Here is a 24,017-nt window from a genome sequence, read left to right as displayed (position 1 = left end):
GTTCCTAGTATCAGGCCCTTGTAATATGAGTACTTTTAAAGATTTATCAAAATTTGGTGACCCGAATCTCAGTAAATTGGTGAAATCGGTTTGTTCCAAATAGGCCGCAGAAGTTATAAGTGGACTGTTCGTGGTATAGAAAAATTTTAACGAATGGAATCAAAATTTCTAGGCGAATTCAGTGAGTTCCCAATGGGACATGCTTGTATGAGTGTGCTTTTCCGTATATAGCAACATTTTAAGGAACGGAATCTTAGTATCAAGGTGAATTCAGTAGGTTCCCAATAGGATTCGCATGTAATAAGCATGTTGTTCAAGATAGAGCAACATTTTAAAGAACTGAAACACTGTTTCTTTGTGAATTCAGTGAGTTCCCACTAGCAGGCTCTTGTAATATTTGTACTTTTAAAGATTTATCAAAATTTGGTGAGTAGAATCTCAGGAACATGGTGAATTTGGTTAGTTCCATATAGGCCACAGTAGTAATAATTGGACTGTTCGGGGTATAGAAAAATTTTTACGAGTGGAATCAAAATTTCTTGGCGAATTCAGTCAGTCCCAATGGGACATGCTAGTATGAGTGTACTTTCCAATATATAGCAACATTTTAAGGAACGGAATCTAAGTATCATGATGAATTCAATAGGTTCCCAATAGGATTCGCATGTAATAAGCTTGTTATTCAAGATAGAGCAACGTTTTAACGAACTGAAACCCTGTTTCTTGTTGAATTCAGTTAGTTCACAGTAGCAGGCTCTTTTAATATGTGTACTTTAAAGATTTATCAAAATTTGGTGTGCCGAATCTCAGTTACTTGGTGAATTCGGTTAGTTCCAAATAGGCCGCAGTAGTAATAATTGGACTCTTCGGGGTATAGAAAAATTTTTACGAATGGAATCAAAATTTCTGGGCGAATTCAGTCAGTTCACAATGGGACATGCCTGTATGAGTGTGCTTTTCAATATATAGAAACATTTTAAGGAACGGAATCTAAGTATCTTGGTGAATTCAGTAGGTCCCCAATATGATTCGCATGTAATAAGCTTGTTATTCAAGATAGAACATCGTTTTAACAAACTGAAATACTGTTTCCTTGTGAATTCAGTTAGTTCCCAGTAGCAGGGTCTTGTAATATGTGTACTTTTAAATATTTATCAAAATTTGGTGAGCCGATTCTCTGTAACTTGGTGAATTCGATTAGTTCCAAATAGGCCGCAGAAGTAATAAGTGGACTGTTCGGGATATAGCAAAATAATCACGAATGGAATCAAAATTTCAAGGAGAATTCAGTGAGTTCCCAATGGGACATGCTTGTATGAGTGTGCTTTTCAATAAATAGCAACATTTTAAGGAACGGAATCTTAGTATCATGGTGAATTCAGTAAGTCCCCAATAAGATTCAAATGTAATAATCTTGTTATTCAAGATAGAGCAACGTTTTAATGAACTGAAACATGGATTCTTTGAGAATTCATTTAGTTCCCAGTAGCAGGCTCATGTAATATGTGTACTTTTAAAAATGTATCAAAATTTGGTGAGCCGAATCTCAGTAACTTGTTGAATTCTGTTAGTTCCCAGTAGGAAACAGAAGTAATAAGTGGACTGTTCCGGATATAGAAAAATTTTCACGAATGGAGTCAAAATTTCTAGATGATTTCAGAGAGTTCCAAATGGAACATGCTTGTATGAGTGTGCATTTCAATATATAGCAACATTTTAAAGAACGGAATCTAAGTATCACGGTGAACTCAGTAGGTCCCAAATAGGATTCACATGTAATAAGCTTGTTATTCAAGATAGAGCATCGTTTTAACGAACTGAAACACTGTTTCTTTGTGAATTCTGTTTGTTCCCAGTAGCAGGCTCTTGTAATATGTGTACTTTTAAATATTTATCAAATTAGGTGAGCCGAATCTCAGTAACTTGGTGAATTCGAATAGTTCCCATTAGGCCGCAGTAGTAATAAGTGGACTGTTCGGGATATAGAAAAATTATCACGAATGGAATCATAATATCTAGGAGAATTCAGTGAGTTCCATAGGGACATGCTTTTATGAGTTTTCTTTTCAATATATAGCAACATTTTAAGAACGGAATCAAAGTATCACGGTGAATTCAGTAGGTCCCAAATAGGATTCACATGTAATAAGTTGTTATTCAAGATAGAGCATCGTTTTAACGAACTGAAACACTGTTTCTTTGTGAATTCAGTTAGTTCCCAGTAGCAGGCTCTTGTAATATGTGTACTTTTAAATATTTATCAAAATTAGGTGAGCCGATTCTCAGTAACTTGGTGAATTCGATTAGTTCCCATTAGGCCGCAGTAGTAATAAGTGGACTGTTCGGGATATAAAAAATTATCACGAATGGAATCAAAATATCTAGGAGAATTCAATGAGTTCCCAATGGGACATGCTTTTATGAGTTTGCTTTTCAATATATAGCAACATTTTAAGGAACGGAATCAAAGTATCATGGTGAATTCAGTAGGTCCCAAAAGGATTCGCATGAAATAAGCTTGTTGTTCAAGATAGAGCAACGTTTTCACGAACTGAAACTCTGTTTCTTTGTGAATTCAGTTCGTTCCCAGTAGCAGGTTTTTGTGATTTGTGTACTTTTAAAGATTTATCAAAATTTGGTGAGCCGAATCTCAGAAAATTGGTGAATTCGGTTAGTTCCCAATAGGCCGCAGTAGTAATAAGTGGAGTGTTCGGGATATAGAAAAATTTTCACGAATGGAATTAAAATTTCTAGGCGAATTCTGTGAGTTCCCAATGGGACATGATTGTATGAGTGAGCTTTTCAATATATAGCAACATTTTAGGTTCAGAATCTAAGTATCATGGTGAATTCAGTAGGTTACCAATAGGATTCGCATGTAATAAGCATGTTGTTCAAGATAGAGCAACGTTTAATGAACTGAAACACCGTTTCTTTGTGAATTCAGTGAGTTCCCAGTAGCAGGCTCTTGTAATATGTGTATTTTTAAAGATTTTTCAAAATTTGGTCAGCCGAATCTCAGTAAATTAGTGCATTCGGTTAGTTCCCAAAAGTCCGCCATCGTAGTAAGTGGAGTGTTCGGGATATCAAAAAATTTTCATGAATGGAATCAAAATTTCTAGGCGAATTCAGTGAGTTCCCAATGGGACATGATTGTAGGAGTGAGGTTTTCAATATATAGCAACATTTTAGGAACAGAATCTAAGTATCATGGTGAATTCAGTAGGTTCCCAATAGGATTCGCATGTAATAAGCATGTTGTTCAAGATAGAGCAACGTTTTAACGAACTGAAACACTGTTTCATTGTGAATTCAGTTAGTTCCTAGTAGCAGGCCCTTGTAATATGAGTACTTTTAAAGATTTATCAAAATTTGGTGAGCAGAATCTCAGTAACATGGTGAATTCTCTTAGTTCCAAATAGGCCGCAGTAGTAATAAATGGACTGTTCGGCGTACAGAAATATTTTTACGATGGAATCAAAATTTCTCGGCGAATTCGTTCAGTTCCAAATGGTACATGCTTGTATGAGTGTGCTTTTCAATATATAGCGACATTTTAAGGAACGGATTCTAAGTATCATGGTGAATTCAGTAGGTTCCCAATAGGATTCGCAAGTAATAAGCTTGTTATTCAAGATAGAGCAACGTTTTAACGAACTGAAACACTGTTTCATTGTTAATTCAGTTAGTTCCTAGTATCAGGCCCTTGTAATATGAGTACTTTTAAAGATTTATCAAAATTTGGTGACCCGAATCTCAGTAAATTGGTGAAATCGGTTTGTTCCAAATAGGCCGCAGAAGTTATAAGTGGACTGTTCGTGGTATAGAAAAATTTTAACGAATGGAATCAAAATTTCTAGGCGAATTCAGTGAGTTCCCAATGGGACATGCTTGTATGAGTGTGCTTTTCCGTATATAGCAACATTTTAAGGAACGGAATCTTAGTATCAAGGTGAATTCAGTAGGTTCCCAATAGGATTCGCATGTAATAAGCATGTTGTTCAAGATAGAGCAACATTTTAAAGAACTGAAACACTGTTTCTTTGTGAATTCAGTGAGTTCCCACTAGCAGGCTCTTGTAATATTTGTACTTTTAAAGATTTATCAAAATTTGGTGAGTAGAATCTCAGGAACATGGTGAATTTGGTTAGTTCCATATAGGCCACAGTAGTAATAATTGGACTGTTCGGGGTATAGAAAAATTTTTACGAGTGGAATCAAAATTTCTTGGCGAATTCAGTCAGTCCCAATGGGACATGCTAGTATGAGTGTACTTTCCAATATATAGCAACATTTTAAGGAACGGAATCTAAGTATCATGATGAATTCAATAGGTTCCCAATAGGATTCGCATGTAATAAGCTTGTTATTCAAGATAGAGCAACGTTTTAACGAACTGAAACCCTGTTTCTTGTTGAATTCAGTTAGTTCACAGTAGCAGGCTCTTTTAATATGTGTACTTTAAAGATTTATCAAAATTTGGTGTGCCGAATCTCAGTTACTTGGTGAATTCGGTTAGTTCCAAATAGGCCGCAGTAGTAATAATTGGACTCTTCGGGGTATAGAAAAATTTTTACGAATGGAATCAAAATTTCTGGGCGAATTCAGTCAGTTCACAATGGGACATGCCTGTATGAGTGTGCTTTTCAATATATAGAAACATTTTAAGGAACGGAATCTAAGTATCTTGGTGAATTCAGTAGGTCCCCAATATGATTCGCATGTAATAAGCTTGTTATTCAAGATAGAACATCGTTTTAACAAACTGAAATACTGTTTCCTTGTGAATTCAGTTAGTTCCCAGTAGCAGGGTCTTGTAATATGTGTACTTTTAAATATTTATCAAAATTTGGTGAGCCGATTCTCTGTAACTTGGTGAATTCGATTAGTTCCAAATAGGCCGCAGAAGTAATAAGTGGACTGTTCGGGATATAGCAAAATAATCACGAATGGAATCAAAATTTCAAGGAGAATTCAGTGAGTTCCCAATGGAACATGCTTGTATGAGTGTGCTTTTCAATAAATAGCAACATTTTAAGGAACGGAATCTTAGTATCATGGTGAATTCAGTAAGTCCCCAATAAGATTCAAATGTAATAATCTTGTTATTCAAGATAGAGCAACGTTTTAATGAACTGAAACATGGATTCTTTGAGAATTCATTTAGTTCCCAGTAGCAGGCTCATGTAATATGTGTACTTTTAAAAATGTATCAAAATTTGGTGAGCCGAATCTCAGTAACTTGTTGAATTCTGTTAGTTCCCAGTAGGAAACAGAAGTAATAAGTGGACTGTTCCGGATATAGAAAAATTTTCACGAATGGAGTCAAAATTTCTAGATGATTTCAGAGAGTTCCAAATGGAACATGCTTGTATGAGTGTGCATTTCAATATATAGCAACATTTTAAAGAACGGAATCTAAGTATCACGGTGAACTCAGTAGGTCCCAAATAGGATTCACATGTAATAAGCTTGTTATTCAAGATAGAGCATCGTTTTAACGAACTGAAACACTGTTTCTTTGTGAATTCTGTTTGTTCCCAGTAGCAGGCTCTTGTAATATGTGTACTTTTAAATATTTATCAAATTAGGTGAGCCGAATCTCAGTAACTTGGTGAATTCGAATAGTTCCCATTAGGCCGCAGTAGTAATAAGTGGACTGTTCGGGATATAGAAAAATTATCACGAATGGAATCATAATATCTAGGAGAATTCAGTGAGTACAATAGGGACATGCTTTTATGAGTTTTCTTTTCAATATATAGCAACATTTTAAGAACGGAATCAAAGTATCACGGTGAATTCAGTAGGTCCCAAATAGGATTCACATGTAATAAGTTGTTATTCAAGATAGAGCATCGTTTTAACGAACTGAAACACTGTTTCTTTGTGAATTCAGTTAGTTCCCAGTAGCAGGCTCTTGTAATATGTGTACTTTTAAATATTTATCAAAATTAGGTGAGCCGATTCTCAGTAACTTGGTGAATTCGATTAGTTCCCATTAGGCCGCAGTAGTAATAAGTGGACTGTTCGGGATATAAAAAATTATCACGAATGGAATCAAAATATCTAGGAGAATTCAATGAGTTCCCAATGGGACATGCTTTTATGAGTTTGCTTTTCAATATATAGCAACATTTTAAGGAACGGAATCAAAGTATCATGGTGAATTCAGTAGGTCCCAAAAGGATTCGCATGAAATAAGCTTGTTGTTCAAGATAGAGCAACGTTTTCACGAACTGAAACTCTGTTTCTTTGTGAATTCAGTTCGTTCCCAGTAGCAGGTTTTTGTGATTTGTGTACTTTTAAAGATTTATCAAAATTTGGTGAGCCGAATCTCAGAAAATTGGTGAATTCGGTTAGTTCCCAATAGGCCGCAGTAGTAATAAGTGGAGTGTTCGGGATATAGAAAAATTTTCACGAATGGAATTAAAATTTCTAGGCGAATTCTGTGAGTTCCCAATGGGACATGATTGTATGAGTGAGCTTTTCAATATATAGCAACATTTTAGGTTCAGAATCTAAGTATCATGGTGAATTCAGTAGGTTACCAATAGGATTCGCATGTAATAAGCATGTTGTTCAAGATAGAGCAACGTTTAATGAACTGAAACACCGTTTCTTTGTGAATTCAGTGAGTTCCCAGTAGCAGGCTCTTGTAATATGTGTATTTTTAAAGATTTTTCAAAATTTGGTCAGCCGAATCTCAGTAAATTAGTGCATTCGGTTAGTTCCCAAAAGTCCGCCATCGTAGTAAGTGGAGTGTTCGGGATATCAAAAAATTTTCATGAATGGAATCAAAATTTCTAGGCGAATTCAGTGAGTTCCCAATGGGACATGATTGTAGGAGTGAGGTTTTCAATATATAGCAACATTTTAGGAACAGAATCTAAGTATCATGGTGAATTCAGTAGGTTCCCAATAGGATTCGCATGTAATAAGCATGTTGTTCAAGATAGAGCAACGTTTTAACGAACTGAAACACTGTTTCATTGTGAATTCAGTTAGTTCCTAGTAGCAGGCCCTTGTAATATGAGTACTTTTAAAGATTTATCAAAATTTGGTGAGCAGAATCTCAGTAACATGGTGAATTCTCTTAGTTCCAAATAGGCCGCAGTAGTAATAAATGGACTGTTCGGCGTACAGAAATATTTTTACGATGGAATCAAAATTTCTCGGCGAATTCGTTCAGTTCCAAATGGTACATGCTTGTATGAGTGTGCTTTTCAATATATAGCGACATTTTAAGGAACGGATTCTAAGTATCATGGTGAATTCAGTAGGTTCCCAATAGGATTCGCAAGTAATAAGCTTGTTATTCAAGATAGAGCAACGTTTTAACGAACTGAAACACTGTTTCATTGTTAATTCAGTTAGTTCCTAGTATCAGGCCCTTGTAATATGAGTACTTTTAAAGATTTATCAAAATTTGGTGACCCGAATCTCAGTAAATTGGTGAAATCGGTTTGTTCCAAATAGGCCGCAGAAGTTATAAGTGGACTGTTCGTGGTATAGAAAAATTTTAACGAATGGAATCAAAATTTCTAGGCGAATTCAGTGAGTTCCCAATGGGACATGCTTGTATGAGTGTGCTTTTCCGTATATAGCAACATTTTAAGGAACGGAATCTTAGTATCAAGGTGAATTCAGTAGGTTCCCAATAGGATTCGCATGTAATAAGCATGTTGTTCAAGATAGAGCAACATTTTAAAGAACTGAAACACTGTTTCTTTGTGAATTCAGTGAGTTCCCACTAGCAGGCTCTTGTAATATTTGTACTTTTAAAGATTTATCAAAATTTGGTGAGTAGAATCTCAGGAACATGGTGAATTTGGTTAGTTCCATATAGGCCACAGTAGTAATAATTGGACTGTTCGGGGTATAGAAAAATTTTTACGAGTGGAATCAAAATTTCTTGGCGAATTCAGTCAGTCCCAATGGGACATGCTAGTATGAGTGTACTTTCCAATATATAGCAACATTTTAAGGAACGGAATCTAAGTATCATGATGAATTCAATAGGTTCCCAATAGGATTCGCATGTAATAAGCTTGTTATTCAAGATAGAGCAACGTTTTAACGAACTGAAACCCTGTTTCTTGTTGAATTCAGTTAGTTCACAGTAGCAGGCTCTTTTAATATGTGTACTTTAAAGATTTATCAAAATTTGGTGTGCCGAATCTCAGTTACTTGGTGAATTCGGTTAGTTCCAAATAGGCCGCAGTAGTAATAATTGGACTCTTCGGGGTATAGAAAAATTTTTACGAATGGAATCAAAATTTCTGGGCGAATTCAGTCAGTTCACAATGGGACATGCCTGTATGAGTGTGCTTTTCAATATATAGAAACATTTTAAGGAACGGAATCTAAGTATCTTGGTGAATTCAGTAGGTCCCCAATATGATTCGCATGTAATAAGCTTGTTATTCAAGATAGAACATCGTTTTAACAAACTGAAATACTGTTTCCTTGTGAATTCAGTTAGTTCCCAGTAGCAGGGTCTTGTAATATGTGTACTTTTAAATATTTATCAAAATTTGGTGAGCCGATTCTCTGTAACTTGGTGAATTCGATTAGTTCCAAATAGGCCGCAGAAGTAATAAGTGGACTGTTCGGGATATAGCAAAATAATCACGAATGGAATCAAAATTTCAAGGAGAATTCAGTGAGTTCCCAATGGGACATGCTTGTATGAGTGTGCTTTTCAATAAATAGCAACATTTTAAGGAACGGAATCTTAGTATCATGGTGAATTCAGTAAGTCCCCAATAAGATTCAAATGTAATAATCTTGTTATTCAAGATAGAGCAACGTTTTAATGAACTGAAACATGGATTCTTTGAGAATTCATTTAGTTCCCAGTAGCAGGCTCATGTAATATGTGTACTTTTAAAAATGTATCAAAATTTGGTGAGCCGAATCTCAGTAACTTGTTGAATTCTGTTAGTTCCCAGTAGGAAACAGAAGTAATAAGTGGACTGTTCCGGATATAGAAAAATTTTCACGAATGGAGTCAAAATTTCTAGATGATTTCAGAGAGTTCCAAATGGAACATGCTTGTATGAGTGTGCATTTCAATATATAGCAACATTTTAAAGAACGGAATCTAAGTATCACGGTGAACTCAGTAGGTCCCAAATAGGATTCACATGTAATAAGCTTGTTATTCAAGATAGAGCATCGTTTTAACGAACTGAAACACTGTTTCTTTGTGAATTCTGTTTGTTCCCAGTAGCAGGCTCTTGTAATATGTGTACTTTTAAATATTTATCAAATTAGGTGAGCCGAATCTCAGTAACTTGGTGAATTCGAATAGTTCCCATTAGGCCGCAGTAGTAATAAGTGGACTGTTCGGGATATAGAAAAATTATCACGAATGGAATCATAATATCTAGGAGAATTCAGTGAGTTCCATAGGGACATGCTTTTATGAGTTTTCTTTTCAATATATAGCAACATTTTAAGAACGGAATCAAAGTATCACGGTGAATTCAGTAGGTCCCAAATAGGATTCACATGTAATAAGTTGTTATTCAAGATAGAGCATCGTTTTAACGAACTGAAACACTGTTTCTTTGTGAATTCAGTTAGTTCCCAGTAGCAGGCTCTTGTAATATGTGTACTTTTAAATATTTATCAAAATTAGGTGAGCCGATTCTCAGTAACTTGGTGAATTCGATTAGTTCCCATTAGGCCGCAGTAGTAATAAGTGGACTGTTCGGGATATAAAAAATTATCACGAATGGAATCAAAATATCTAGGAGAATTCAATGAGTTCCCAATGGGACATGCTTTTATGAGTTTGCTTTTCAATATATAGCAACATTTTAAGGAACGGAATCAAAGTATCATGGTGAATTCAGTAGGTCCCAAAAGGATTCGCATGAAATAAGCTTGTTGTTCAAGATAGAGCAACGTTTTCACGAACTGAAACTCTGTTTCTTTGTGAATTCAGTTCGTTCCCAGTAGCAGGTTTTTGTGATTTGTGTACTTTTAAAGATTTATCAAAATTTGGTGAGCCGAATCTCAGAAAATTGGTGAATTCGGTTAGTTCCCAATAGGCCGCAGTAGTAATAAGTGGAGTGTTCGGGATATAGAAAAATTTTCACGAATGGAATTAAAATTTCTAGGCGAATTCTGTGAGTTCCCAATGGGACATGATTGTATGAGTGAGCTTTTCAATATATAGCAACATTTTAGGTTCAGAATCTAAGTATCATGGTGAATTCAGTAGGTTACCAATAGGATTCGCATGTAATAAGCATGTTGTTCAAGATAGAGCAACGTTTAATGAACTGAAACACCGTTTCTTTGTGAATTCAGTGAGTTCCCAGTAGCAGGCTCTTGTAATATGTGTATTTTTAAAGATTTTTCAAAATTTGGTCAGCCGAATCTCAGTAAATTAGTGCATTCGGTTAGTTCCCAAAAGTCCGCCATCGTAGTAAGTGGAGTGTTCGGGATATCAAAAAATTTTCATGAATGGAATCAAAATTTCTAGGCGAATTCAGTGAGTTCCCAATGGGACATGATTGTAGGAGTGAGTTTTTCAATATATAGCAACATTTTAGGAACAGAATCTAAGTATCATGGTGAATTCAGTAGGTTCCCAATAGGATTCGCATGTAATAAGCATGTTGTTCAAGATAGAGCAACGTTTTAACGAACTGAAACACTGTTTCATTGTGAATTCAGTTAGTTCCTAGTAGCAGGCCCTTGTAATATGAGTACTTTTAAAGATTTATCAAAATTTGGTGAGCAGAATCTCAGTAACATGGTGAATTCTCTTAGTTCCAAATAGGCCGCAGTAGTAATAAATGGACTGTTCGGCGTACAGAAATATTTTTACGATGGAATCAAAATTTCTCGGTGAATTCGTTCAGTTCCAAATGGTACATGCTTGTATGAGTGTGCTTTTCAATATATAGCGACATTTTAAGGAACGGATTCTAAGTATCATGGTGAATTCAGTAGGTTCCCAATAGGATTCGCAAGTAATAAGCTTGTTATTCAAGATAGAGCAACGTTTTAACGAACTGAAACACTGTTTCATTGTTAATTCAGTTAGTTCCTAGTATCAGGCCCTTGTAATATGAGTACTTTTAAAGATTTATCAAAATTTGGTGACCCGAATCTCAGTAAATTGGTGAAATCGGTTTGTTCCAAATAGGCCGCAGAAGTTATAAGTGGACTGTTCGTGGTATAGAAAAATTTTAACGAATGGAATCAAAATTTCTAGGCGAATTCAGTGAGTTCCCAATGGGACATGCTTGTATGAGTGTGCTTTTCCGTATATAGCAACATTTTAAGGAACGGAATCTTAGTATCAAGGTGAATTCAGTAGGTTCCCAATAGGATTCGCATGTAATAAGCATGTTGTTCAAGATAGAGCAACATTTTAAAGAACTGAAACACTGTTTCTTTGTGAATTCAGTGAGTTCCCACTAGCAGGCTCTTGTAATATTTGTACTTTTAAAGATTTATCAAAATTTGGTGAGTAGAATCTCAGGAACATGGTGAATTTGGTTAGTTCCATATAGGCCACAGTAGTAATAATTGGACTGTTCGGGGTATAGAAAAATTTTTACGAGTGGAATCAAAATTTCTTGGCGAATTCAGTCAGTCCCAATGGGACATGCTAGTATGAGTGTACTTTCCAATATATAGCAACATTTTAAGGAACGGAATCTAAGTATCATGATGAATTCAATAGGTTCCCAATAGGATTCGCATGTAATAAGCTTGTTATTCAAGATAGAGCAACGTTTTAACGAACTGAAACCCTGTTTCTTGTTGAATTCAGTTAGTTCACAGTAGCAGGCTCTTTTAATATGTGTACTTTAAAGATTTATCAAAATTTGGTGTGCCGAATCTCAGTTACTTGGTGAATTCGGTTAGTTCCAAATAGGCCGCAGTAGTAATAATTGGACTCTTCGGGGTATAGAAAAATTTTTACGAATGGAATCAAAATTTCTGGGCGAATTCAGTCAGTTCACAATGGGACATGCCTGTATGAGTGTGCTTTTCAATATATAGAAACATTTTAAGGAACGGAATCTAAGTATCTTGGTGAATTCAGTAGGTCCCCAATATGATTCGCATGTAATAAGCTTGTTATTCAAGATAGAACATCGTTTTAACAAACTGAAATACTGTTTCCTTGTGAATTCAGTTAGTTCCCAGTAGCAGGGTCTTGTAATATGTGTACTTTTAAATATTTATCAAAATTTGGTGAGCCGATTCTCTGTAACTTGGTGAATTCGATTAGTTCCAAATAGGCCGCAGAAGTAATAAGTGGACTGTTCGGGATATAGCAAAATAATCACGAATGGAATCAAAATTTCAAGGAGAATTCAGTGAGTTCCCAATGGGACATGCTTGTATGAGTGTGCTTTTCAATAAATAGCAACATTTTAAGGAACGGAATCTTAGTATCATGGTGAATTCAGTAAGTCCCCAATAAGATTCAAATGTAATAATCTTGTTATTCAAGATAGAGCAACGTTTTAATGAACTGAAACATGGATTCTTTGAGAATTCATTTAGTTCCCAGTAGCAGGCTCATGTAATATGTGTACTTTTAAAAATGTATCAAAATTTGGTGAGCCGAATCTCAGTAACTTGTTGAATTCTGTTAGTTCCCAGTAGGAAACAGAAGTAATAAGTGGACTGTTCCGGATATAGAAAAATTTTCACGAATGGAGTCAAAATTTCTAGATGATTTCAGAGAGTTCCAAATGGAACATGCTTGTATGAGTGTGCATTTCAATATATAGCAACATTTTAAAGAACGGAATCTAAGTATCACGGTGAACTCAGTAGGTCCCAAATAGGATTCACATGTAATAAGCTTGTTATTCAAGATAGAGCATCGTTTTAACGAACTGAAACACTGTTTCTTTGTGAATTCTGTTTGTTCCCAGTAGCAGGCTCTTGTAATATGTGTACTTTTAAATATTTATCAAATTAGGTGAGCCGAATCTCAGTAACTTGGTGAATTCGAATAGTTCCCATTAGGCCGCAGTAGTAATAAGTGGACTGTTCGGGATATAGAAAAATTATCACGAATGGAATCATAATATCTAGGAGAATTCAGTGAGTTCCATAGGGACATGCTTTTATGAGTTTTCTTTTCAATATATAGCAACATTTTAAGAACGGAATCAAAGTATCACGGTGAATTCAGTAGGTCCCAAATAGGATTCACATGTAATAAGTTGTTATTCAAGATAGAGCATCGTTTTAACGAACTGAAACACTGTTTCTTTGTGAATTCAGTTAGTTCCCAGTAGCAGGCTCTTGTAATATGTGTACTTTTAAATATTTATCAAAATTAGGTGAGCCGATTCTCAGTAACTTGGTGAATTCGATTAGTTCCCATTAGGCCGCAGTAGTAATAAGTGGACTGTTCGGGATATAAAAAATTATCACGAATGGAATCAAAATATCTAGGAGAATTCAATGAGTTCCCAATGGGACATGCTTTTATGAGTTTGCTTTTCAATATATAGCAACATTTTAAGGAACGGAATCAAAGTATCATGGTGAATTCAGTAGGTCCCAAAAGGATTCGCATGAAATAAGCTTGTTGTTCAAGATAGAGCAACGTTTTCACGAACTGAAACTCTGTTTCTTTGTGAATTCAGTTCGTTCCCAGTAGCAGGTTTTTGTGATTTGTGTACTTTTAAAGATTTATCAAAATTTGGTGAGCCGAATCTCAGAAAATTGGTGAATTCGGTTAGTTCCCAATAGGCCGCAGTAGTAATAAGTGGAGTGTTCGGGATATAGAAAAATTTTCACGAATGGAATTAAAATTTCTAGGCGAATTCTGTGAGTTCCCAATGGGACATGATTGTATGAGTGAGCTTTTCAATATATAGCAACATTTTAGGTTCAGAATCTAAGTATCATGGTGAATTCAGTAGGTTACCAATAGGATTCGCATGTAATAAGCATGTTGTTCAAGATAGAGCAACGTTTAATGAACTGAAACACCGTTTCTTTGTGAATTCAGTGAGTTCCCAGTAGCAGGCTCTTGTAATATGTGTATTTTTAAAGATTTTTCAAAATTTGGTCAGCCGAATCTCAGTAAATTAGTGCATTCGGTTAGTTCCCAAAAGTCCGCAATCGTAGTAAGTGGAGTGTTCGGGATATCAAAAAATTTTCATGAATGGAATCAAAATTTCTAGGCGAATTCAGTGAGTTCCCAATGGGACATGATTGTAGGAGTGAGGTTTTCAATATATAGCAACATTTTAGGAACAGAATCTAAGTATCATGGTGAATTCAGTAGGTTCCCAATAGGATTCGCATGTAATAAGCATGTTGTTCAAGATAGAGCAACGTTTTAACGAACTGAAACACTGTTTCATTGTGAATTCAGTTAGTTCCTAGTAGCAGGCCCTTGTAATATGAGTACTTTTAAAGATTTATCAAAATTTGGTGAGCAGAATCTCAGTAACATGGTGAATTCTCTTAGTTCCAAATAGGCCGCAGTAGTAATAAATGGACTGTTCGGCGTACAGAAATATTTTTACGATGGAATCAAAATTTCTCGGCGAATTCGTTCAGTTCCAAATGGTACATGCTTGTATGAGTGTGCTTTTCAATATATAGCGACATTTTAAGGAACGGATTCTAAGTATCATGGTGAATTCAGTAGGTTCCCAATAGGATTCGCAAGTAATAAGCTTGTTATTCAAGATAGAGCAACGTTTTAACGAACTGAAACACTGTTTCATTGTTAATTCCGTTAGTTCCTAGTATCAGGCCCTTGTAATATGAGTACTTTTAAAGATTTATCAAAATTTGGTGACCCGAATCTCAGTAAATTGGTGAAATCGGTTTGTTCCAAATAGGCCGCAGAAGTTATAAGTGGACTGTTCGTGGTATAGAAAAATTTTAACGAATGGAATCAAAATTTCTAGGCGAATTCAGTGAGTTCCCAATGGGACATGCTTGTATGAGTGTGCTTTTCCGTATATAGCAACATTTTAAGGAACGGAATCTTAGTATCAAGGTGAATTCAGTAGGTTCCCAATAGGATTCGCATGTAATAAGCATGTTGTTCAAGATAGAGCAACATTTTAAAGAACTGAAACACTGTTTCTTTGTGAATTCAGTGAGTTCCCACTAGCAGGCTCTTGTAATATTTGTACTTTTAAAGATTTATCAAAATTTGGTGAGTAGAATCTCAGGAACATGGTGAATTTGGTTAGTTCCATATAGGCCACAGTAGTAATAATTGGACTGTTCGGGGTATAGAAAAATTTTTACGAGTGGAATCAAAATTTCTTGGCGAATTCAGTCAGTCCCAATGGGACATGCTAGTATGAGTGTACTTTCCAATATATAGCAACATTTTAAGGAACGGAATCTAAGTATCATGATGAATTCAATAGGTTCCCAATAGGATTCGCATGTAATAAGCTTGTTATTCAAGATAGAGCAACGTTTTAACGAACTGAAACCCTGTTTCTTGTTGAATTCAGTTAGTTCACAGTAGCAGGCTCTTTTAATATGTGTACTTTAAAGATTTATCAAAATTTGGTGTGCCGAATCTCAGTTACTTGGTGAATTCGGTTAGTTCCAAATAGGCCGCAGTAGTAATAATTGGACTCTTCGGGGTATAGAAAAATTTTTACGAATGGAATCAAAATTTCTGGGCGAATTCAGTCAGTTCACAATGGGACATGCCTGTATGAGTGTGCTTTTCAATATATAGAAACATTTTAAGGAACGGAATCTAAGTATCTTGGTGAATTCAGTAGGTCCCCAATATGATTCGCATGTAATAAGCTTGTTATTCAAGATAGAACATCGTTTTAACAAACTGAAATACTGTTTCCTTGTGAATTCAGTTAGTTCCCAGTAGCAGGGTCTTGTAATATGTGTACTTTTAAATATTTATCAAAATTTGGTGAGCCGATTCTCTGTAACTTGGTGAATTCGATTAGTTCCAAATAGGCCGCAGAAGTAATAAGTGGACTGTTCGGGATATAGCAAAATAATCACGAATGGAATCAAAATTTCAAGGAGAATTCAGTGAGTTCCCAATGGGACATGCTTGTATGAGTGTGCTTTTCAATAAATAGCAACATTTTAAGGAACGGAATCTTAGTATCATGGTGAATTCAGTAAGTCCCCAATAAGATTCAAATGTAATAATCTTGTTATTCAAGATAGAGCAACGTTTTAATGAACTGAAACATGGATTCTTTGAGAATTCATTTAGTTCCCAGTAGCAGGCTCATGTAATATGTGTACTTTTAAAAATGTATCAAAATTTGGTGAGCCGAATCTCAGTAACTTGTTGAATTCTGTTAGTTCCCAGTAGGAAACAGAAGTAATAAGTGGACTGTTCCGGATATAGAAAAATTTTCACGAATGGAGTCAAAATTTCTAGATGATTTCAGAGAGTTCCAAATGGAACATGCTTGTATGAGTGTGCATTTCAATATATAGCAACATTTTAAAGAACGGAATCTAAGTATCACGGTGAACTCAGTAGGTCCCAAATAGGATTCACATGTAATAAGCTTGTTATTCAAGATAGAGCATCGTTTTAACGAACTGAAACACTGTTTCTTTGTGAATTCTGTTTGTTCCCAGTAGCAGGCTCTTGTAATATGTGTACTTTTAAATATTTATCAAATTAGGTGAGCCGAATCTCAGTAACTTGGTGAATTCGAATAGTTCCCATTAGGCCGCAGTAGTAATAAGTGGACTGTTCGGGATATAGAAAAATTATCACGAATGGAATCATAATATCTAGGAGAATTCAGTGAGTTCCATAGGGACATGCTTTTATGAGTTTTCTTTTCAATATATAGCAACATTTTAAGAACGGAATCAAAGTATCACGGTGAATTCAGTAGGTCCCAAATAGGATTCACATGTAATAAGTTGTTATTCAAGATAGAGCATCGTTTTAACGAACTGAAACACTGTTTCTTTGTGAATTCAGTTAGTTCCCAGTAGCAGGCTCTTGTAATATGTGTACTTTTAAATATTTATCAAAATTAGGTGAGCCGATTCTCAGTAACTTGGTGAATTCGATTAGTTCCCATTAGGCCGCAGTAGTAATAAGTGGACTGTTCGGGATATAAAAAATTATCACGAATGGAATCAAAATATCTAGGAGAATTCAATGAGTTCCCAATGGGACATGCTTTTATGAGTTTGCTTTTCAATATATAGCAACATTTTAAGGAACGGAATCAAAGTATCATGGTGAATTCAGTAGGTCCCAAAAGGATTCGCATGAAATAAGCTTGTTGTTCAAGATAGAGCAACGTTTTCACGAACTGAAACTCTGTTTCTTTGTGAATTCAGTTCGTTCCCAGTAGCAGGTTTTTGTGATTTGTGTACTTTTAAAGATTTATCAAAATTTGGTGAGCCGAATCTCAGAAAATTGGTGAATTCGGTTAGTTCCCAATAGGCCGCAGTAGTAATAAGTGGAGTGTTCGGGATATAGAAAAATTTTCACGAATGGAATTAAAATTTCTAGGCGAATTCTGTGAGTTCCCAATGGGACATGATTGTATGAGTGAGCTTTTCAATATATAGCAACATTTTAGGTTCAGAATCTAAGTATCATGGTGAATTCAGTAGGTTACCAATAGGATTCGCATGTAATAAGCATGTTGTTCAAGATAGAGCAACGTTTAATGAACTGAAACACCGTTTCTTTGTGAATTCAGTGAGTTCCCAGTAGCAGGCTCTTGTAATATGTGTATTTTTAAAGATTTTTCAAAATTTGGTCAGCCGAATCTCAGTAAATTAGTGCATTCGGTTAGTTCCCAAAAGTCCGCAATCGTAGTAAGTGGAGTGTTCGGGATATCAAAAAATTTTCATGAATGGAATCAAAATTTCTAGGCGAATTCAGTGAGTTCCCAATGGGACATGATTGTAGGAGTGAGGTTTTCAATATATAGCAACATTTTAGGAACAGAATCTAAGTATCATGGTGAATTCAGTAGGTTCCCAATAGGATTCGCATGTAATAAGCATGTTGTTCAAGATAGAGCAACGTTTTAACGAACTGAAACACTGTTTCATTGTGAATTCAGTTAGTTCCTAGTAGCAGGCCCTTGTAATATGAGTACTTTTAAAGATTTATCAAAATTTGGTGAGCAGAATCTCAGTAACATGGTGAATTCTCTTAGTTCCAAATAGGCCGCAGTAGTAATAAATGGACTGTTCGGCGTACAGAAATATTTTTACGATGGAATCAAAATTTCTCGGCGAATTCGTTCAGTTCCAAATGGTACATGCTTGTATGAGTGTGCTTTTCAATATATAGCGACATTTTAAGGAACGGATTCTAAGTATCATGGTGAATTCAGTAGGTTCCCAATAGGATTCGCAAGTAATAAGCTTGTTATTCAAGATAGAGCAACGTTTTAACGAACTGAAACACTGTTTCATTGTTAATTCCGTTAGTTCCTAGTATCAGGCCCTTGTAATATGAGTACTTTTAAAGATTTATCAAAATTTGGTGACCCGAATCTCAGTAAATTGGTGAAATCGGTTTGTTCCAAATAGGCCGCAGAAGTTATAAGTGGACTGTTCGTGGTATAGAAAAATTTTAACGAATGGAATCAAAATTTCTAGGCGAATTCAGTGAGTTCCCAATGGGACATGCTTGTATGAGTGTGCTTTTCCGTATATAGCAACATTTTAAGGAACGGAATCTTAGTATCAAGGTGAATTCAGTAGGTTCCCAATAGGATTCGCATGTAATAAGCATGTTGTTCAAGATAGAGCAACATTTTAAAGAACTGAAACACTGTTTCTTTGTGAATTCAGTGAGTTCCCACTAGCAGGCTCTTGTAATATTTGTACTTTTAAAGATTTATCAAAATTTGGTGAGTAGAATCTCAGGAACATGGTGAATTTGGTTAGTTCCATATAGGCCACAGTAGTAATAATTGGACTGTTCGGGGTATAGAAAAATTTTTACGAGTGGAATCAAAATTTCTTGGCGAATTCAGTCAGTCCCAATGGGACATGCTAGTATGAGTGTACTTTCCAATATATAGCAACATTTTAAGGAACGGAATCTAAGTATCATGATGAATTCAATAGGTTCCCAATATGATTCGCATGTAATAAGCTTGTTATTCAAGATAGAGCAACGTTTTAACGAACTGAAACCCTGTTTCTTGTTGAATTCAGTTAGTTCACAGTAGCAGGCTCTTTTAATATGTGTACTTTAAAGATTTATCAAAATTTGGTGTGCCGAATCTCAGTAACTTTTTGAATTCGGTTAGTTCCCAATAGGCCACAGAAGTAATAAGTAGACTGCTCCGGATGTAGAAAAATTTTCACGAATGGAGTCAAAATTTCTAGACGATTTCAGAGAGTTCCCAATGGGACATGCTTATATGAGTGTGCATTTAAATATATAGAAACATTTTTAAGAACGGAATCTAAGTATTACGGTGAATTCAGTTGTTCCCCAATAGGATTCGCATGTAATAAGCTTGTTATTCAAGATACAGCATAGTTTTAACGAACTGAAACACTGTTTCTTTGTGAATTCAGTTAGTTCCCAGTAACAGGCTCTTGTAATATGTGTACTTTTAAAGATTTATCAAAATTTGGTTAGCCGAATCTCAGTAAGTTGGTGAATTCGATTAGTTCCTAATAGGCCGTAGTAGTAATAAGTGGACTGTTCGGGATATAGAAAAATTATCACGAATGGAATCAAAATTTCTAGGCGAATTCAGTGAGTTCCCAATGGGACATGCTTGTATGAGTGTGCTTTTCAATATATAGCAACATTTGAAGGAACGGAATCAAAGTATCATGGTGAATTCAGTAGGTTCCCAATAGGATTCGCATGTAATAAGCTTGTTGTTCAAGATAGAGCAACGTTTCAACGAACTGAAACACTGTTTCTTTGTGAATTCAATGAGTTCCCAGTAGCAGGCTCTTGTAATATGAGTACTTTTAAAGATTTATCAAAATTTGGTGACCCGAATCTCAGTAAATTGGTGAAATCGTTTAGTTCCCAATAGGCCGCAGTAGTAATAAGTGGATTCTTCGGGATATAGAAAAATTTTCACGAATGGAATCAAAATTTCTAGGCGAATTCAGTGAGTTCCCAATACGATGTGCTTGCATGAGTCTGCACTTCAATATATAGCAATATTTTAAGGAACGAAATCTAAGTATCATTGTGAATTCAGTAGGTTCCCAATAGGATTCGCATGTAAAAAGCATGTTGTTCAAGATAGAGCAACGTTTTAGCGAACTGAAACACTGTTTCTTTGTGAATTCAATGAGTTCCCAGTAGCAGGCTCTTGTAATATGTGTACTTTTAAAGATTTATCAAAATTTGGTGAGCCAAATCTCAGTAACTTGTTGAATTCGGTTAGTTCCCACTAGGCCGCAGTAGTAATAAGTGGACTGTTCAGGATATAGAAAAATTTTCACGAATGGAATCAAAATTTCTAGGCGACATCAGTGAGTTCCCAATGGGACATGCTTGTATGAGTGTGCTATTCCGTATATAGCAACATTTGAAAGAACAGAATCTAAGTATCATGGAGAATTCAGTAGGTTCCCAATAGGATTCGCATGTTATAAGCATGTTGTTCAAGATAGAGCAACGTTTTAACGATCTGAAACACCGTTTCTTTGTGAACTCAGTGAGTTCCCAGTAGCAGGCTCTTGTAATATGTGTACTTTTAAAGATTTATCAAAATTTGGTGAGCCGAATCTCAGTAACTTGGTGATTTCGGTATTTCCCAATAGGACGCAGTAGTAATAAGTGGACTGGTCGGGATATAGAAAAATTTTCACCAATGGAATCAAAATTTCTAGGCGAATTCAGTGAGTTCCCAATGGGACATGCTTGTATGAGTGTGCTTTTCCGTATATAGCAACATTTGAAGGAACGGAATCTAAGTATCATGGTGAATTAAGTAGGTTCCCAAAAGGATTCGCATGTAATTAGCATGTTGTTCAAGATAGAGCAACGTTTTAACGAACTGAAACACCGTTTCTTTGTGAATTCAGTGAGTTCCCAGTAGCAGGCTCTTATGATATGTGTACTTTTAAAGATTTATCAAAATTTGGTGACCCGAATCTCAGTAAATTGGTGAAATCGGTTTGTTCCAAATAGGCCGCAGAAGTTATAAGTGGACTGTTCGTGGTATAGAAAAATTTTAACGAATGGAATCAAAATTTCTAGGCGAATTCAGTGACTTCCCAATGGGACATGCTTGTATGAGTGTGCTTTTCCGTTTATAGCAACATTTTAAGGAACGGAATCTTAGTATCAAGGTGAATTCAGTAGGTTCCCAATAGGATTCGCATGTAATAAGCATGTTGTTCAAGATAGAGCAACATTTTAAAGAACTGAAACACTGTTTCTTTGTGAATTCAGTGAGTTCCCACTAGCAGGCTCTTGTAATATTTGTACTTTTAAAGATTTATCAAAATTTGGTGAGTAGAATCTCAGGAACATGGTGAATTTGGTTAGTTCCATATAGGCCACAGTAGTAATAATTGGACTGTTCGGGGTATAGAAAAATTTTTACGAGTGGAATCAAAATTTCTTGGCGAATTCAGTCAGTCCCAATGGGACATGCTAGTATGAGTGTACTTTCCAATATATAGCAACATTTTAAGGAACGGAATCTAAGTATCATGGTGAATACAGTAGGTTCCCAATAGGATTCGCATGTAATAAGCTTGTTATTCAAGATAGAGCAACGGTTTAACGAACTGAAACCCTGTTTTTTTGTGGATTCAGTGAGTTCCCAGTAGCAGGCTCTTGTAATATGTGTACTTTTAAGATTTATCAAAATTTGGTGTGCCGAATCTCAGTAACTTGTTGAAATCGGGGAGTTCCCAATAGGCTACATAAGAAATAAGTGGTCTGTTCCGGATATAGAAAAATTTTCACGAATGGAGTCAAAATTTCGAGACGATTTCAGAGAGTTCCCAATGGGACATGCTTGTATGAGTGTGCATTTCAATATAAAGCAACATTTTAAAGAATGGAATCTAAGTGTCACGGTGAATTCAGTAGGTCCCCAATAGGATTCGCATGTAATAAGCTTGTTATTACAGATAGAGCAAAGATTTAACGTACTGAAACACTGTTTCTTTGTGAATTCAGTTAGTTCCCAGTAGCAGGCTCTTGTAATATGTGTACTTTTAAAAATTTATCAAAATTTGGTGAGCCGATTCTCAGTAACTTGGTGAATTCGATTAGTTCCCAATAGGCCGCAGTAGTAATAAGTGGAGTGTTCGGGATATAGAAAAATTATCACGAATGGAATCAAAATTTCTAGGCGAATTCAGTGAGTTCCCAATGGGACATGCTTGTATGAGTGTGCTTTTCAATATATAGCAACATTTGAAGGAACGGAATCAAAGTGTCATGGTGAATTCAGTGGGTTCCCAATAGGATTCGCATGTAATAAGCTTGTTGTTCAAGATAGAGCAACGTTTCAACGAACTGAAACACTGTTTCTTTGTGAATTCAATGAGTTCCCAGTAGCAGGCTCTTGTAATATGAGTACTTTTAAAGATTTATCAAAATTTGGTGACCCGAATCTCAGTAAATTGGTGAAATCGTTTAGTTCCCAATAGGCCGCAGTAGTAATAAGTGGATTCTTCGGGATATAGAAAAATTTTCACGAATGGAATCAAAATTTCTAGGCGAATTCAGTGAGTTCCCAATACGATGTGCTTGCATGAGTCTGCACTTCAATATATAGCAATATTTTAAGGAACGAAATCTAAGTATCATTGTGAATTCAGTAGGTTCCCAATAGGATTCGCATGTAAAAAGCATGTTGTTCAATATAGAGCAACGTTTTAGCGAACTGAAACACTGTTTCTTTGTGAATTCAATGAGTTCCCAGTAGCAGGCTCTTGTAATATGTGTACTTTTAAAGATTTATCAAAATTTGGTGAGCCGAATCTCAGTAACTTGTTGAATTCGGTTAGTTCCCACTAGGCCGCAGTAGTAATAAGTGGACTGTTCAGGATATAGAAAAATTTTCACGAATGGAATCAAAATTTCTAGGCGACATCAGTGAGTTCCCAATGGGACATGCTTGTATGAGTGTGCTATTCCGTATATAGCAACATTTGAAAGAACAGAATCTAAGTATCATGGAGAATTCAGTAGGTTCCCAATAGGATTCGCATGTTATAAGCATGTTGTTCAAGATAGAGCAACGTTTTAACGATCTGAAACACCGTTTCTTTGTGAACTCAGTGAGTTCCCAGTAGCAGGCTCTTGTAATATGTGTACTTTTAAAGATTTATCAAAATTTGGTGAGCCGAATCTCAGTAACTTGGTGATTTCGGTATTTCCCAATAGGACGCAGTAGTAATAAGTGGACTGGTCGGGATATAGAAAAATTTTCACCAATGGAATCAAAATTTCTAGGCGAATTCAGTGAGTTCCCAATGGGACATGCTTGTATGAGTGTGCTTTTCCGTATATAGCAACATTTGAAGGAACGGAATCTAAGTATCATGGTGAATTAAGTAGGTTCCCAAAAGGTTTCGCATGTAATTAGCATGTTGTTCAAGATAGAGCAACGTTTTAACGAACTGAAACACCGTTTCTTTGTGAATTCAGTGAGTTCCCAGTAGCAGGCTCTTATGATATGTGTACTTTTAAAGATTTATCAAAATTTGGTGACCCGAATCTCAGTAAATTGGTGAAATCGGTTTGTTCCAAATAGGCCGCAGAAGTTATAAGTGGACTGTTCGTGGTATAGAAAAATTTTAACGAATGGAATCAAAATTTCTAGGCGAATTCAGTGACTTCCCAATGGGACATGCTTGTATGAGTGTGCTTTTCCGTTTATAGCAACATTTTAAGGAACGGAATCTTAGTATCAAGGTGAATTCAGTAGGTTTCCAATAGGATTCGCATGTAATAAGCATGTTGTTCAAGATAGAGCAACATTTTAAAGAACTGAAACACTGTTTCTTTGTGAATTCAGTGAGTTCCCACTAGCAGGCTCTTGTAATATTTGTAC

Source organism: Rattus norvegicus, chromosome 9, assembly GCF_021556685.1.
Source record: "Rattus norvegicus strain SHRSP/BbbUtx chromosome 9, alternate assembly SHRSP_T2T, whole genome shotgun sequence".
NCBI classification, from domain to species: Eukaryota; Metazoa; Chordata; class Mammalia; order Rodentia; family Muridae; genus Rattus; species Rattus norvegicus.
The sequence above is the reverse complement of the archived record's forward strand: the minus strand, read 5'-3'. Positions refer to the sequence as shown.